Source organism: Pygoscelis adeliae, unplaced genomic scaffold (genome assembly GCF_000699105.1).
Source record: "Pygoscelis adeliae isolate BGI_AS28 unplaced genomic scaffold, ASM69910v1 Scaffold80, whole genome shotgun sequence".
Taxonomy (NCBI): domain Eukaryota; kingdom Metazoa; phylum Chordata; class Aves; order Sphenisciformes; family Spheniscidae; genus Pygoscelis; species Pygoscelis adeliae.
The window spans coordinates 1,147,407-1,163,123 of NW_008823958.1; positions in this window are offsets into that span (position 1 = coordinate 1,147,407).

The window sequence follows — 15,717 nt, forward strand, 5'->3', positions numbered from 1 at the left end:
TCATTAGCCTACTATTCAAATGTCAGTTACAAGTTTTGTCTTGGTGGATAGCATGTTCCAAAGGACCTAAGTTCTTCTCTGGGAGGAGGACCAGGGCAACTATGATATGTGCCAATTTAACACCTTTGAGTAGCATGTGAGGGCATCTCTCCTGCTCCCCAGTGGTGCTAAGCCGTGAATTGAATAATCATGGAGCCAACAGGGCAGTACATCTTATACCTCTCTGCACCAGCTGTGACTGGTGTGGATCCCTGGGGTGATACTGAGGATGAAATGAACTCTTGTGTGCTCGGATGTGTCGATTATGAGCAGATCATCACTCGACTTCCATGTTGTTATCACATTCTGGGCAGTTTACCTCTACCTCCAGGAACAGTTGTAATAGTGAGCTTTAATCTGGATTCCAATTTTAAATTAACTTTTATGTGAAGCCGTAGGAAAAAAAAAAGTTAAATTGTGCTTTGAAAAAGAAAATAAGTGAAAGGTGGAATGAGAGGGTATAGAATAATCAGGATGCTTTCTTTTCTAGCATCTACCAAAGAGAAAAAAAGGAACTTACTATGGATCCTCTCCTCTTGCTCATTGTTTTTTGATCCAGCCCATTACACCACCTTCAATCATTTCCTATCAGCTCTGTCACTCAGAGGCCAGACTTCACTCCCATACCTTTTAGCACCTCACTGGCTCAGGGCATTCCCTCGGGGCATCCTCTACAATTGCTACTTCTTACCACTCTCAGCTGGAGAAAGCACACTGCACTTGGGCATCGAAGCCCAACATCACACTTAAGCCATACAAAGGCCACTTGAGATCATTTACGTTTTTCATTAGCCTTCTAATGTAGCTGCTCAAAAGGTACAGTGGCTTTCCTAGCTGCCTGAACTCCTTTGGAAGGCTGTCATTTTGGATCACTAGTCCACCAGTGGCCTATAATTGTTATGCAAAACATTGCACAAACATAACATAACTAATTGCACAATTAAGATTGCTTTCTCCTCATCATCCCATTCATCATACTCCTCATCCACACCTATAGTCAGCATCTGGCATTAACAAAGGCCATATCTGTTGCATTAATACATTCCTTTTGTAGTGAAAATGCCTTCTGTATATCCCTTTGTTACTTAAGGGTCCTGTCAGCGTGTTCAGTAAGCCTGAAAATGGTGTTTAGAAAGTCTTGTAGTGGACATCCCTTTTTCAAATGTTTAATGGGAGTGTAATGCAGTGGTACTCCCGGATACAAACGCAGCAACTCTCAGAGCTCAGAAAAGGGACCTAATACAGATCAGCAAAGGATCCCCCCTTTTCTTAACAACGTTGAAGTAAGTAATACAGTGTTTTGTTACTTTTTAAAATCGGCGGCAGATAATGCAGGATAGCTTTTCTTCACAGGGGACATTTCAAGGTCACGAGTCCTGTTAGCCTGACATAAGACACATAATCAGTTCATTCTGATAGTCCTCACCAAAACCAAGCAAACCAAACGTATGTTGACAAGTGCAGGAGGTAGCAGGGAAAAGTCCATGAATGTCTGTGAAGCAAAACACAAGAAACTGCCTGGTACCCTTACTGCCAGACCTAGGCAGAAGGTTTTGTGCTTGAGGGTGTGTTTACCACTCATGTAGGGACAGGGTGGGAGCGTCTTGGATTGGAAGCCTAAGGAGGTTTGCAGCACCGTAATTCTTCTTGGGAAAAGGAAATGATGTAAGTTTCTACTTCTGGAATCTTTCCCCACAACTCTATAAATTTAAAGAAATAGAACACAAACAGAAAATTTATTTTTGAATGACAGTGAATTATTGTCATTAGAGGATATGTAGTTTTGTGTCAAGGGAAAAAAAAGCCTCGGTGTACTATGTGCTACTTTCTGAAGCATTACTTAATGTACCAGTCATTGCTGGGAACATGGAGTCCTTTTAATGCTAGTCAGGTAATACGTCATTCTCTCTGTAGAAACTCTGTGCAGCAGAGACATGAGTTATATACTGATGTAGTTATCAGAAGATCATGTGGTAGCACTAATGTGAGTCACTACAGTGGAGTTCGCCCCATTTGAAATTTTTACATAATTAAATATAAGTGAGTCATTGTCCAAATTCTGCCAAAGTGCAGATGTCTTTAATTTAACATATGCAATTCAGCTTGCATATGCCTTCCATAGGGTGAGCATCTTTTCCTTTGTACACAACCCTGGGTTAACTCTGGTCTGGGAGCCGTTTCCTTTCGCCATTCAGCGTGCAACGCTCCCATTGAAATCCGTGGCAGCTTCAGTAAAAATAGCTGGAACACCCAGACCTTAAATAGACCTCTCTGCTTCGGTTTATGTTCTGCTGGTAATTCTTTAAATACACATAGTTAGATCAAAACAAGCGTATTTTTGTTTCTGTAATAACGAAGGATATGGCCTACATATCCCCGTGAAATACGTTCAGTTGCCTTCTACGACATCTGTCTCTGTACCGAGGCAAAGACCAGAGAGAAGGTTAGAAAGGTAAGGCAGGTTTCTTTAAGGGAAAGCAAGCTGGAGATGTTTACATAACTATGGGACTTCTTAATGATAAACTTCAAGGTGGTGGATGGCTTAGTACTGAGGGGTGGTTAAACCAGATCGTTTTACCCGAGATTAAAACCGCCCTTCATGCAGTTAGCTACATCATCGACGTTTCTGAAGATTTCACAAATCATTTGGTTTCTGAGATCTGAAGACGATGATGTACCATCTCTGAGTCATTTGGCTGAAGAGGTGGCAGCCTTCCCTTCCCTTCCCTTCCCTTCCAAAAACTTCCCTTCCCTTCCCTTCCCTTCCCTGGCTTTTCTCCTTTCAAAAGAACAGAGTGCATTATCAGCATAATTTCCTGAAAAAATAAAGTTTTTGCTTTTTAGCTGCTTTCCCATTTCTCCGGAGGTTCCTTCCTCAATAATGCTGGAAACTTTGAGACTATTTCAACTGAAACAGGGTTAGGAGTCTCAGGGATAATAAAGTTCCTACAAGATTCATGAAATTCAGTAGCTGAGCAGGAGAAAAAGGTACAAATCTTTTTCTCAGTTGCAAATCTAATTGTTCTCCATGTTATGCTGAAACGTAACAAAAATGTGGTTAATCAGCACATTCAGAAGTAGCTCGTAGTTTTGCTGGGCACAGAAGGAAAGAACAGGCGTATATGGAAGTGTTGGGAAAATGTCTGATTAACTCATGAGAGATAGGGAAAATGACTAAGGCTGCTCTGCTAATTTCTCAGTCACTGAATAGATGCTATTTTTTCTTATTTGTCCATGTCTCCCTTAATAAGGACGTTAAATAATGTTTACTACTGTAAATTCTTTCCCAGGAAAGGAAGAGCTGGATTTACATCCATTTCAGCTTCACCTGCAAGTTGGTCTGGATGATGTACCAAGTGTTTGATGAACTTGCACTGATTTTCAGATTCGTTGCCAGTCCTACTGTCAGGAAAGTTTTGTATGCATTACTGATTTACTTCAGATGTTTAGCACAAATTGTAAAGGGGATGACTAGTTCATTTCTTTGGGAGTTTCAGCCTCTCTCTACAAGCTCTATACTTGTAATAATACTAGTAATATATGTAGAATCCTGTTCTTGAAAGGTAACCTTTGAGTCTTATGCCCACAGTTTTCCTTCTGGACTGTAAAATGGTGTGCTGCCTTTCTTTGGAGCTCAGAATAGGAGGCTGTGTTACAGGAGAAACTTGTATATTTCATTTAAGAAGTCAGTTCTTCTCCTACAGAAAGACTGCAGCCTTACGCAAGAGGGCAGCATGTATGCTAGCCCATCCAAAGAGTAGCCAGCCAAAGGGGTATATGTTTCAAACACCCTCGGAGAGTCCTGAAAGCTGCCTGAGTAATTTATTGATGACAGAGATGAGAAATTAATTCCTCCCATAGTCTCCCTCCTCACGCTGCTCAGTTAATACTGCCAGCAAAGGAAGAAGGCAGTTCCCACACCTTCACCTTCACCTACTGCAAAGGAAGGATTACACAGGTAAGCAGTCTGGCGTGCCAGGTAAATAAACAGCCAGACTCAGGAGCACGTGATTTTTGACGCTCTCAGTGCCTACTCCCTATTCCTGTTATATTTACGTGTTCTGCCTTGTTCATGATCTCTGAGCTTGTTCCTGTTAACTCCCCCCACCTCCACCCCTCACCCTGTAAAAATCTTTGTTGCAAAAAATAAAGCTGCACGGATATGCCTGAATAGCGAAGCACAGTGTCCTAAATGACGTAACTCAGGTTTTGGGAGCAGGATAATTGCAGTAGTGTGAGGCTTCTTTTAGAATAATTAGTCTTGCTGAGAACCAGGGTATAAAAGCCCGTGCAGAGCACAGTAATAATGCAGTTACACCATTTCCAGTATTTGTGTGCCCCCGCATAGCACTGCAGATCAGAGCAGGCGTGCCCACAATGATGGTCAAGGAATGATTTCATCTTTGCAGCCCTGTGCCAGGACTGTGATACAAAATATGTGGGATTCATTCTAAAGAAAACAGTGGCACTCATCTTCCATACTAAACCAGGAGGCCTTTGAGATCATTAAGAATCATTTTTACAAAGGAGAGGTTTATGTTTCCGTTCATGGAGCCAAAGCCTGTTCTTGTGGCCTCTTACTACCTGGCACTTGCCCATCCAGGAGCGAACTCTGCTTCAGCTGCATGCACTTGCAGATGTTGGGATTTCCATTTCAAAGTACAAACAATTCTAATATTAAAGAGGATACTTCCCCAGTGGGAATATGGGTTGCATGAGCTTCTTGACTTTTCTTTTTCATCTTTTGATCGTATATGATAACACCTTTAGATCTCTCTATCACTTTTTTTTGTCAGCATCACAGTGGACAAAATGTCAGTAGAAGTTAAAGTGGAAAGCGTCCTTAGAGAGGTAAAGGTTCTCTTCCACTGCCTGCTATATGGTTGACTGCTGCCCTTTTCTGTTGGGGTTTAGTCTGCTGGGGCGCTTCATTGCTTAACTTAAATTTACTTATCTGTTATATAAATCAGGGATAGCCTTGGCCATTAAGTAAATCTACTGATGGAGGGAAAAGGGATTTTCTAGAGCACCTGTGTGCCTTTCTGAGACATGGAGTTCAAAACCATCTGATAAGGTAACCTTCAGCTGGTTTTCTGCAATGGCTTTTATCAATGAGCCCTAAGAGCATTGATATTTTCAGACATTATAGCTGAAGAGAACTGCAGTGTCCTTGAACTACCCACTAGCCAAAGGAACGACATCTCCAAACTCAGCTGGTGAATCCCCATGTACTGTCATAGTGACTTACTTTTTCCTTTCTCTCTGGGATGTCCGGCTGGTACCAGGACCTTGGCTCTACCCGGCACGCAGCACTAGGCTGGTACTGCTCTCAGGTGCTGCCTGGATTTGCTGTTGCCCTCAGAATGTCTGCTCCTATATTGTATAGTGAGGATAATCCTTTGTTTAATTTTTTTTAACATTTTGAAAGGGAAATAGGGGTCTCATTCAGGTCTTTCCATTTTTGCGTGATAGTACAGTTGAACAACGTGTACATGTGTTAATTAAACATCCCTTCTTATCACTGTTTTGGTAAGTGTCCTGTAAATTTAATCACTACGACACCTCTGTACACATTACAATCCTTTTAAAGATCTAGAGAAAAATCCTGGTGGATTATTCAAAGCACTAAATCACACAGAATTACAGTAGTTATTAGAGGTATTAAAACCTGTGATAAGAAGCTTTATCATGCATTTTTGGGGAGGCTTAGTCTTTATCAGAGATGACTGTAAATAGAAGTGAACAGTAAAAAAACTTGATAACAGTTTATTTTACAGTACATCAATAATCAGGTACTGTAATTACAGTATAATTACATGATAATTATTGCATAGTAGGTAACTACAGTACCTACAGTTTTCTTGGTTTTCTATTATCACAACTACCTGCGAGACCTGAGCCAACAAGGGGCCTTATTCTACTCCCATTTACCCTGGGTTTACACACAGATGCACACAAACACATACTTACATTATATATGTGTTTTGACTGACTTCAGAGGAGTTGAACCTGTTTACATGGAGGAGGAACAGGCAGTGTGACACGCTAAAGTAGATATGATCTCTTCCACATATACATTTATCTAGACTCAGGACTATAAAAGAAGGGAATCTGATTTTAGCTGTGGTTATATTTAGCTATCTAATTTTTTTTGGCACTGGAAAAGTTGTGGTATTCTTAATCACTTAGATAAACCTCTCAGTTACAGACCTACTCAATGTGTGGGTGTTTATATTATATCTGTAGATTATTTATCTCTGTACATCTGCATCTGAATACAGATTAGATGAAGTCTCTGTTAATTGTACTTGGGCTGCGTGTGCATGCCTGTGTTCACGTATTTCCAGTAGTAACCCTGAAATGTTCTGTCATTTTGGGGTGTAGGCTAAGTGAAGATAACCAATTAAGTATGACTTCTTCCACTTTAATGCTGTTTACAATGTTAAAGGTTCCCGTTAATTAAGAATAGTTGTGAAGCTGGCAGAAGAAATGTTCACGTTGAAATTAAGAACTTTTCTTGATAGCAAGTGCTGAAGATGTAATACAAAATATAGCCCGTGAGGAGTATGGAGTGACTTCTGCTCCTCATGGCTTTGGTAGGAGCTCAGCTATACCTCTAAGCGCAGATTTGGGCAGTACACCCCAAATAAGCTACAGAGAGTTTGGAGAAAGTCCAAATGAAAAGCAATGAGGGTGATAAGAGTATGGAGTGACTTCTGCTCCTCATGGCTTTGGTAGGAGCTCAGCTATACCTCTAAGCGCAGATTTGGGCAGTACACCCCAAATAAGCTACAGAGAGTTTGGAGAAAGTCCAAATGAAAAGCAATGAGGGTGATAAGAGAGCAAGGAAATGTGACCTGTCAGGAAATACTGACGATATTGGGGGTGCTCGGCCTGAAAAAGAGATGTCTGAGGGAGAACATGGCGACGGGCTATAAGAATACAAAAGACTGGTGGAAGAGAAAGTCAGTAATTTATTCTCCATCTCCATGGTGAGAAATGGGAGGGTATGGGAAGTAATTTGTTAAACAGAACCAAACAAAATTCAGATTAGGTATTAGGAATGACCTTCTAAGGTGGATAAAACAAAACACCAGAAAAAGGCAACTCAGGATGTTGTGGCATTTCTTTTGTTGGAAATTTTTCAGAAACGGGTGTAGATGGTCCTGCCTGGAGGCACAGAGGAGGACAAAATTCATCAAGACATCTTAACAACACTCCTAGCCCCATTTCCTGTGCCTTGATGACGATCTGTTTAAGAATCATGGCTGTGAGAAGGTGGCGTGTTCCCAGTTTGCTTACCAGTGGGTCAAAAGAAAAACAGATGGATTGCTTGTCTGAAATAAAACCTCTATTCAGTAGAAGGCCTTGGAAAGAATCAGCATCCACATGGGTTTGGTAAACTACTGAAACTTCATTTCTATCAAGATTTGAGGGAAGATGCTACACTGGCTGAAGCTGGTGGCAAAACTTCCCCTGGCAGCAGTGGAACCAACATTAATTTATGCCATAAAACCCCTGTGTTTTGCTCATCGTTTTGAACTAGTGATTGCACATGCCAGCCATAGTTTATACTGGTTAATAATAAATTATACAGTGAGAATAATTGCATTACCAAAAGTAGTGACCCTACTGTTAACTTTAACTTTGTAACTACCATGCGGTTCCCATATCTAAAGTCTAGTAGCAAATGTGAATGTACGCTTAACATGCTCTAATTTCCTTTTCTTGTCCTTTTGACTGAGTAAAATCTCAGGTAATATATTTACTATCCAATACTTGTTGATTAGGGGACTCCATGTTTAATTTTCAGGTGAAATAACTCAGATTTTTTTTTTCTTCTTTCTTGTGTGAAACGCCTCTCATTGAGATACCAGTATAACTTTTATAATGCTTCCTAATTTTTGCTAAAAGAAATTTTGGTTTTATTTCTATAGTAGCTGACATTTGTAATAAACACTGAGAGGCAATGATCCAGTTGGAGAACATTTTTCTTGATACACCAAAAAATCTTCCTGCAGAAGATGATGGTACTGTTTTTTTTTAGGCTGGGTTTGTACAATTCAGTACAGAGAGGTAGTTTTTTGTTTTCCTTGTTTTTTGAACATATGACTGATGAATAAGTGCTGTATTTACAACTTTCTAACTGTACTACAAGAGGACCATGCTCTTGGGCACTTGGAAAGTATGTTGCATGAAGTGATACTCCTAAACCTGCAGATGCTTTCCCTCTGGGAAATGCTTCAAACTGAGGTTTTCTGAAATTATAACTCCCTCTTAGGTACAGGTGATGCTCATGGCCCCTCTTCCGCCTAGCCTATTATCAAAAGATGTGCAAAATGCCAGACTGATGAGTAACACGGAAGCGCTGCGCTATCAGGACAGAAAGGTTCAAATCTTAAGGACTAATTTGGAGGTTGTTGGTTCCTTTGCAAGTATTTAGCAGCAAACATGAACAGAAAGATGCTGAGGTTGCTGTTTATGGCTGAGGCCACTTTCAGGCAGTCCACCGAGTGTATTTACAGTGCTCATTATACTGCTGCGGGGTTTGGTCTCCATCTCAGAGAGAAAGGGGTCTCTAGTGGTTATGTGAACACAATGAAAGAAGAACTTTCTAAATTTCTTTTTAGACTCCTGGAATTTCTAATGCTAAGGATTTTAAGGAAATGGTTTTCTAAAAATTTGTTTTATTTTAGAAAACATTCTTTTTACAGAGGCACATTAGAGAGGAAAGGTTAGGATTATTTAAGGGAGGGGAATTAATCGTGTCACTTCTATGGGCATTAGGCAAATTGCCTCACTTGGAGTTAAGAGGCAGCATGGGAGTATTTAAGTATAGGGTACCTGCAATGCACTTTATGATAGTCTTAGCTTACGACCTTATATCATTTTATTTCTCTATTAAAGCAAGTCATTCCATCCTGGGACTGCGATTGTGCACGGTGTGGTAGTTAGCACCTCATGTCCTGAAGACTACGTGGCATACTGTGATAAAACAGTGAAGGAAATGTTGAGTACTCGAGAAGTTTGTATGATAATCCAAGAAATAAAAGGTGATATCTGAGATGTGGTAGGATGAAAGATATGTAAATTAGATGGAAAAATGTCTAACTCAGAATTATGTTCTATGTGTTTTACCCATAAACTTATTTTAAATGGTACAGCAGATGCCACAGTAAAGAGAAGAACTTAAAAAGTAATTATGGGCCACCCAGAAATACTAGACCAAGTCCCTGACTCCAGAGGTAGTAAAGACCTTACAGGTCAGTCCAGTGATGGTGCTTAGCATTTATGCGCTAATTTGGCATTTCACAGAGGAACGCTCAGATATCTAGGAACAGACTGTGCTGACTCGGAGCACCCTCCTGCCTTGGGGAGAGGGGAGAGCAACGGATGAAAGATATTGTTTCTGAGTTTTATTTCACATGAAATAAGTTCTCGCAGGAGGAACAAGAGGATGCCTTTGGACACTAGCACTACTGAGTTGTTTTTTGCAGGGAGCAAATTCTGTCCCCACTGATGAGTGCTCGCTTTAGCCTGACACCCATTGCTGCTTAGAGACTTAGGCAGAGGTAGTTTATGGCTCCTAGATAGGTTTTGGTGCACGTTATATGGTCTAGTCCTTTGCAGAGAGGAAACCTGGGCTGTGAGTAGAGATGCAGCTCTAAGGTTCTGTGGACCTTCAAGTCAGAAATTGAAAAACATATTGAGTTTAGACATTTTCAGGGTTGGGGAGCAGCCGGATTCTCAAAATTACTGTTTATAACAGATGAATAAATTCTTCTCCAACTTTTAGGTATATAGATGCTTCCTTTGACTCCAGCCAAATCCTACGTTTTGTGGGATGGATATTTCAAGTACAGGTGCTTTTGAATGAGAACAAAGCTATGATCGGTATTGTATTGCAAACCAAGCATGGGCTCTTGAACAGACAACTTTGTGGAGCCCACTGTTTCTCACAGTAAAGATGATGTATGTTCATGCAACAGCAAGGCCTTATATTGTGTCTACGTGGTACATCAGCACTTCTTCCTCAATAAGTTCTCCTTCACAAGAATTTAGAGCTTCACTTAAGTGATGTAACATGAGGCCTAAGATGACGAAGAGGTCCAGATCACCATGGCTTTGCATATTTTAGGCTACTTGGTGCAGTGAGATTCACCAGTCTAAGATGCGCTTTTGGAAAGGTGTTACTGCCCCACTTCATCTAAATGGACATTGAGTTGCCTACTCAGTGATTAGCCTTTAATTGTCAGACTTGCTAATAATCTGTGTGATCAAAGGTATGTATAAAAGGAGAGGGAGGAGAGTGAAAAGCTCTTTGTGAAAAGCTACAAAGCCCAATGCAAGTAACAGTAACAATACTTTACAAGAAACAGGAATGAACTGGGCGGTGTGTCCATGCACATTCATTAAATTTCTAGAAGGCAAAGGCCAAGGAGACTGGCAAAGCCCAGGGCGGCATCAGGAGCCTCCAAAGGGAGAGCCAAGCTCCCTAAGGCCAAAGGCAGGCAAGAGTCAGCCAAGCCAGAGCAGCCCAGCAGAGCCCACTGGTGTGTGCATCCCTCTCCGTAGGGCAGCTAAGGCAGGGAGCTAGAGAGGGTGTTTTTAAACCACTTGTGCATGCTTTTTTGTGAGTGGTGTCTCATGTTTCTCTTCGGAGGAAGCTCAAAAGAGAACTGCCACCTTTTTGGTGAATTCAGCCCCGAACGGGACTCTGTTTGAGATGTTGGTAGCCAAAATGTGGTTTAGCACTACGAGGCAGAGCCTGGGAAACAGAATTCTGCATCTAGTGTTTGGCTGCTAATGTATGTAATGGATTACTTTGTGTAAGTCTGGCATTCTTATGATTTGCCATTGCCTTTGAATTGAGCATGCGTCACACTGAGACACTGAGATCCTCCGCTGAGGAATCTATTGGGCACTCCTCTAGATGAAGCAATGTTACCTACTACTTCTGCATTTAATATTTTCCCCGATGTTAAATAAATAAAAACACCATAGTATTTCCCAAAAGGGATGGAAAAGCAATTTTAGAAATGTTGTTTCCAGCAGAATCATTGGAAAAACAGAGTATTCATTTCTATGGGAATTACGTTTCCATTCCTGAATTCTTTTTATAAAGTTTATTTTTCAGTAGAAATTCTTGCTGTCTGTTCATATTTGATTTTAAGATTCTCATAACTATATGGGAGATCATACCCGTGTTGAGAGTTATTTCATGTCCTCTGTTTCATTTCCCCATCTGTAAAACGGAAATAATGGTACTAGCTCCTGGTGTACAGTGCTCTGAGTTCATTAGTAAAAATGCTGTTGAAAACTTCGATACTGTAATGCTTACAACCAAAAAGTCTCACTCTTAAACACTGAAATGATAGTTGTGGGTTTTTTTTCTTTTTGATCCGATTAGTTCAGTGGGAATAGTGTAAATTGGGCATAATTACCACAGAAGGTAATAACTTTAGTTATCACCCCTGGAACTACATTTAACCTGTTGAGTGAGAAGTGGGTGATACTTTTTGCCTGATATCAAATCTTAAAGCATCAGGCAAACTTTCAAAATGGTTCCTGGCACTCTCTGTATGCCAAACATATTCCAGCTACTCTTAGAGCCGCGGTAACAGTGGAACGGATTTCCAATACATGGGATTTCCAGGAGGAGCCTCCCTTTCATGGGACAACTGATCCGTAACAACCGGTGCCCCAGTTTGGCACAACTGCCAGCCCAATCTTGGTCTTGTCCCTGGAGCTGCATGGATGGCTGTGCAGTGCAGGAGGTGGCAGCACAGATACCATGACCTGTGTCCACTTTGTGGCTGCTAAGTTAACACGCACACATTTTATGGGTGCAAACTGTAGCTGGAAGAAGAACAGAGAGGGTCTTAGCACAGCCTGCAATGTGTGCAAATAAATAGCAAAAAAAGGAACACAGGGTGGCAAAGCTGAAATATCCCTGTGTGTGATTAAAAATGTATACCTTCATTTGTTTTTCCTCGTGCAGCCAAAGCATAGTAAAAGAAATATATACCTGCTCAGGCACCCAGAGTTTTTTCCAGGAAGGTCAGGTCCCAGAAATGAAATGGAAAAATAAATTAGGTAAGAGTCATGACTGAGGAAAAAAGCGAACTTTATAACAAAAAGCCAAGAGTGAGGCCTCAACGTATGAGATCTTTTTGCAGCACAGGATTCAATGAGCAGTAAGTTCTTAAGTTATCACAGCAGAGGATACCATCTAAATACGTAGATAGATTAAAAAAGGTTTCATTTTCTTCTCTCAACAGTAGCTGCTGTGTGTTTTTTGTTGTTACGACTTTTTACAAGCATTGTTTACACGAAAATCACGTGATTCTACCACTGCTGACATAGTTGATGATGTAAATACACCTGCTCAGGGCCTGTTCCTCAGAGAGGCAGAGCACGCAGGGCTTTCTGATCTCCGCGGGTTGGTCAGCAGCTCTTGATGCCAGGATTTTGGGACCAGCCGCCTTCGTGTCAAGCTCTCTGAGCTCTGTCATGGGAAATGAGATTTGGTACTCAAGGAAAAAGGACCTCATTTGAGAACCGCGGTGCAGGGTAAATCTCCCTTTTCCTTAAGCAAAGCATTGCGTACTGTCTCTTCTGAAAAGAAGTACGCTTCTCTGAGTGATAGTCAGGAGGCTGTCTGGCAGGATGCAGAATATAGAAGCAAATTAACCCTATCTCTGCATTTAGCAGCAATATTAATACTTTCCCAGGCAGCGCTTACAATGTATATCTGTTTGTTTGTTTGTTTGTTTAAGTGGCATTAAACTATCTTCAAGGTAGATCTCTTCCAAAATCCATTCCAGACAGAGAACAGGGATCGTCTGAAAGAAGCCGGCGCCAGCAGGACGGGCTGAACGCACGCTCCCCGCGAACAATGAGTGCTGCTCCGAGTAAGACATCAGGGAAGGACTTTGTGCAGAAAAATAATGAAAGCACTGACAGGGTGAGACCACATGCAGAAAAGGGAAAGCTTATTTCCTTAAGAGGCGTGATCACGCTTTATTAAAGGAGCATTGTAAGGAAACAAATAAGATTTTAAAAAATGACTTCTCATGGAAGCCATAGAAAAGGAATTTCTCGCAGGAAAGGAATGCTAACTGAAGTATTTTCATGATATAAAAACATTCCAGTGTTGTGCTTGCAGCCTGTGAGGTAAAGAAAGAAAGTGAAACTAACTGGGAACGGCTCAAACAAGCTTAATTGTATAGGCTAAGAGAAATGAGAGATTAAAAAAAAATGCAATTCATTAATGGTGCATTAGATAACTTTATAAGTGTTTACTTTAACGTGGAAAATATTTGTTCGTGTGTGTGTGAATGCAGCCTTTCTCTATTTTTCTTCGGTTTTAATCTGCCTTACTTCTAACGGCAGTCGTTTGATCTGTTTCCAGCAGAGGAGACAGCCCACCAAGACCCTCCGTTTGTTACACATGTAGCTGGAGATTTTGGCAGATCTAGGTGTAAAGCCAGCAGAGCAGAAAGTATACTATAGCTCTACATTTCATTTCTAGCAGTTAATTATTTGCTGGTTCTGAGCAAAGGTTCTGTATTCAGTCTTGTGCCAAACATGGTTAGCGTTAAACCCGTAACCATGCATTAAGCCTCTGGGCTAGGGGATGCAGATTTGCTACTTAAATGTTTTTTCTCTCTGCCAACTGCTTTGTTCTGGCTATCTACCCTGTAGCTGTTGTCCCAGTGATCTGAGTAATCTTATTCCTTCTAGCGGCTCTCAAACGTCCGTGTTTTCATCAGGAAATGCGTAGTTCATGCCATCCCATAGGCAGGCAGTGGCAAAGAACGTGAGGAGTGGGATGTGAGCTGCGACAGTATATCGGGGAAGACTCAACAAGACAAATGGCATAGTACTTACGCAAGGGGGAGAGGAAAAGTCCTGACCCAGTGCTGAGTTCAGCCCACGTGTTGTCTTCTGAGAGACGGTGGGGTGGGAGAGAACACGCCCAGCAGCACATGGCATGGAGGCACTGTCTCCAGCACATCTCTGCATGCCAAACATAGCCGCAGGGAAGAAGACTTTGCTAGCAGCTTCTTATAGCTATGGCCATCCACTAGGTAACCTGTTCGTGGCTATCACGGTTTACCACGGGGTAGGTACAGATCGAATGGCCCTGGCTTTCGATTTGTGTAGTTGTGACTCAGTTGACTGTAGGAGATGTACCTTTGATACGGAATGGCAGAAGTGGAGGTGTATGAGAGCCAACATATAAAATGGTATAAACTGGATCACATTTGGGTCTCTTGTGTTGTCTCAGTGCCCAGGGACGACTTAGGCCGTAACACCCATTAGCAACATGGGAAGATAGGTGTGTAATTCTCACTTTGGAGGAAAATACTTTCCTCAGTGTCCATGTGCCAGCTGCATCGACTCAGAACACTGTAAGGAGCTCCATTAAGTTCTATTGGGTCCATAATCTGCACATTAAGAAAAATTTACATGATAGATGGAGCTGTTAAAGTCTAATTGGGTAATCAAAAATTAGTTAATGTGCCAAATATGTATTTAGCTGATAAACTCTAATGGTTCCAAAGGGTTCTAGTATTAATAGAAGGCATGCTTGCACATTAAGGAGTTGAGAGTAAGATACTGCTCTTGTAACACTCGTTTCAAATAAAGATCCCAAAGTACTTGACAGATATTAAATGACTTATTGATTTGATTTTTCCAAAATATGTCCATCCAAGGCTCTGGGGGAATATATGTTAATAATAATGTCAAATTTGCACATAAATAATTAATTATAATTTGCCCCCACTTCCCAAGTCTATCAAATGCAATAATCACTCTTGCCCTCAAACCCAGTTAAAATCTCTCTAGGCTGGGTCTTCTTTAATTGAACCATATTATGTCCCCGTGAAATACTGTGTCCACCTGAGCGACAAATAGGTTGAACCCCAGTGAAATGAACTGGTTTGAAAATGGTTAGCAGTAGAGTCAGTGGCAGAGTCAGTAAAAGAACATGGCATGCCTGGTTACTTCTCCTTTACCCTGCAGAGCAATGAACACAGCATTTGTGTATTCACAGAGCCAGAAGGATGTTTTGGCATTCTGCAATTAGCTTCCTTACCTATTCGTTCAAATTTCATTCTTTTTTAAATGGAGGAAATGAATAGAATTTTAAAATAACTCTTCTGCTTAATAGTTTCAAAATGTCCTAATGTATTATTAATAGCACGCCACTCCCACATTATAATAGCATGTGGTTCTGTGTTTGTACAGCATCTAGTGTAATAGGGACCTCATCCAAGAGACTTTTGTAGGCTCTTCTACAGTTCGAAGAGATAATGATAGCTTTATTTTAAGATGGAAAAAGGTTATCCTTGTTTTATGGAGGAAACGGAGGCAGAAAAGTAGAACCTGTCGCAGAAGTAGAACTAGACTCCAGCCTCAGATGTTGCTTTGCTGCTCTGACTACTGGACCACAGCACAGAGGCATTCCTAAACTTGCGCCTGTTAAAAACAATTTATGTTTTGGTTCATATATAATGTGCCTTTATTTCTGTATGGGATTTGTAACAATAACTATCCTGAGTGCATTGGACCTATTGTGCTCTAAAAAAGCCTCTGGACACCTAGAAGTGCCAGACAAATGGCCAAAGCCCCTTCTGTTCAACTAGGCACAACTTTGAGGAGGGAAAG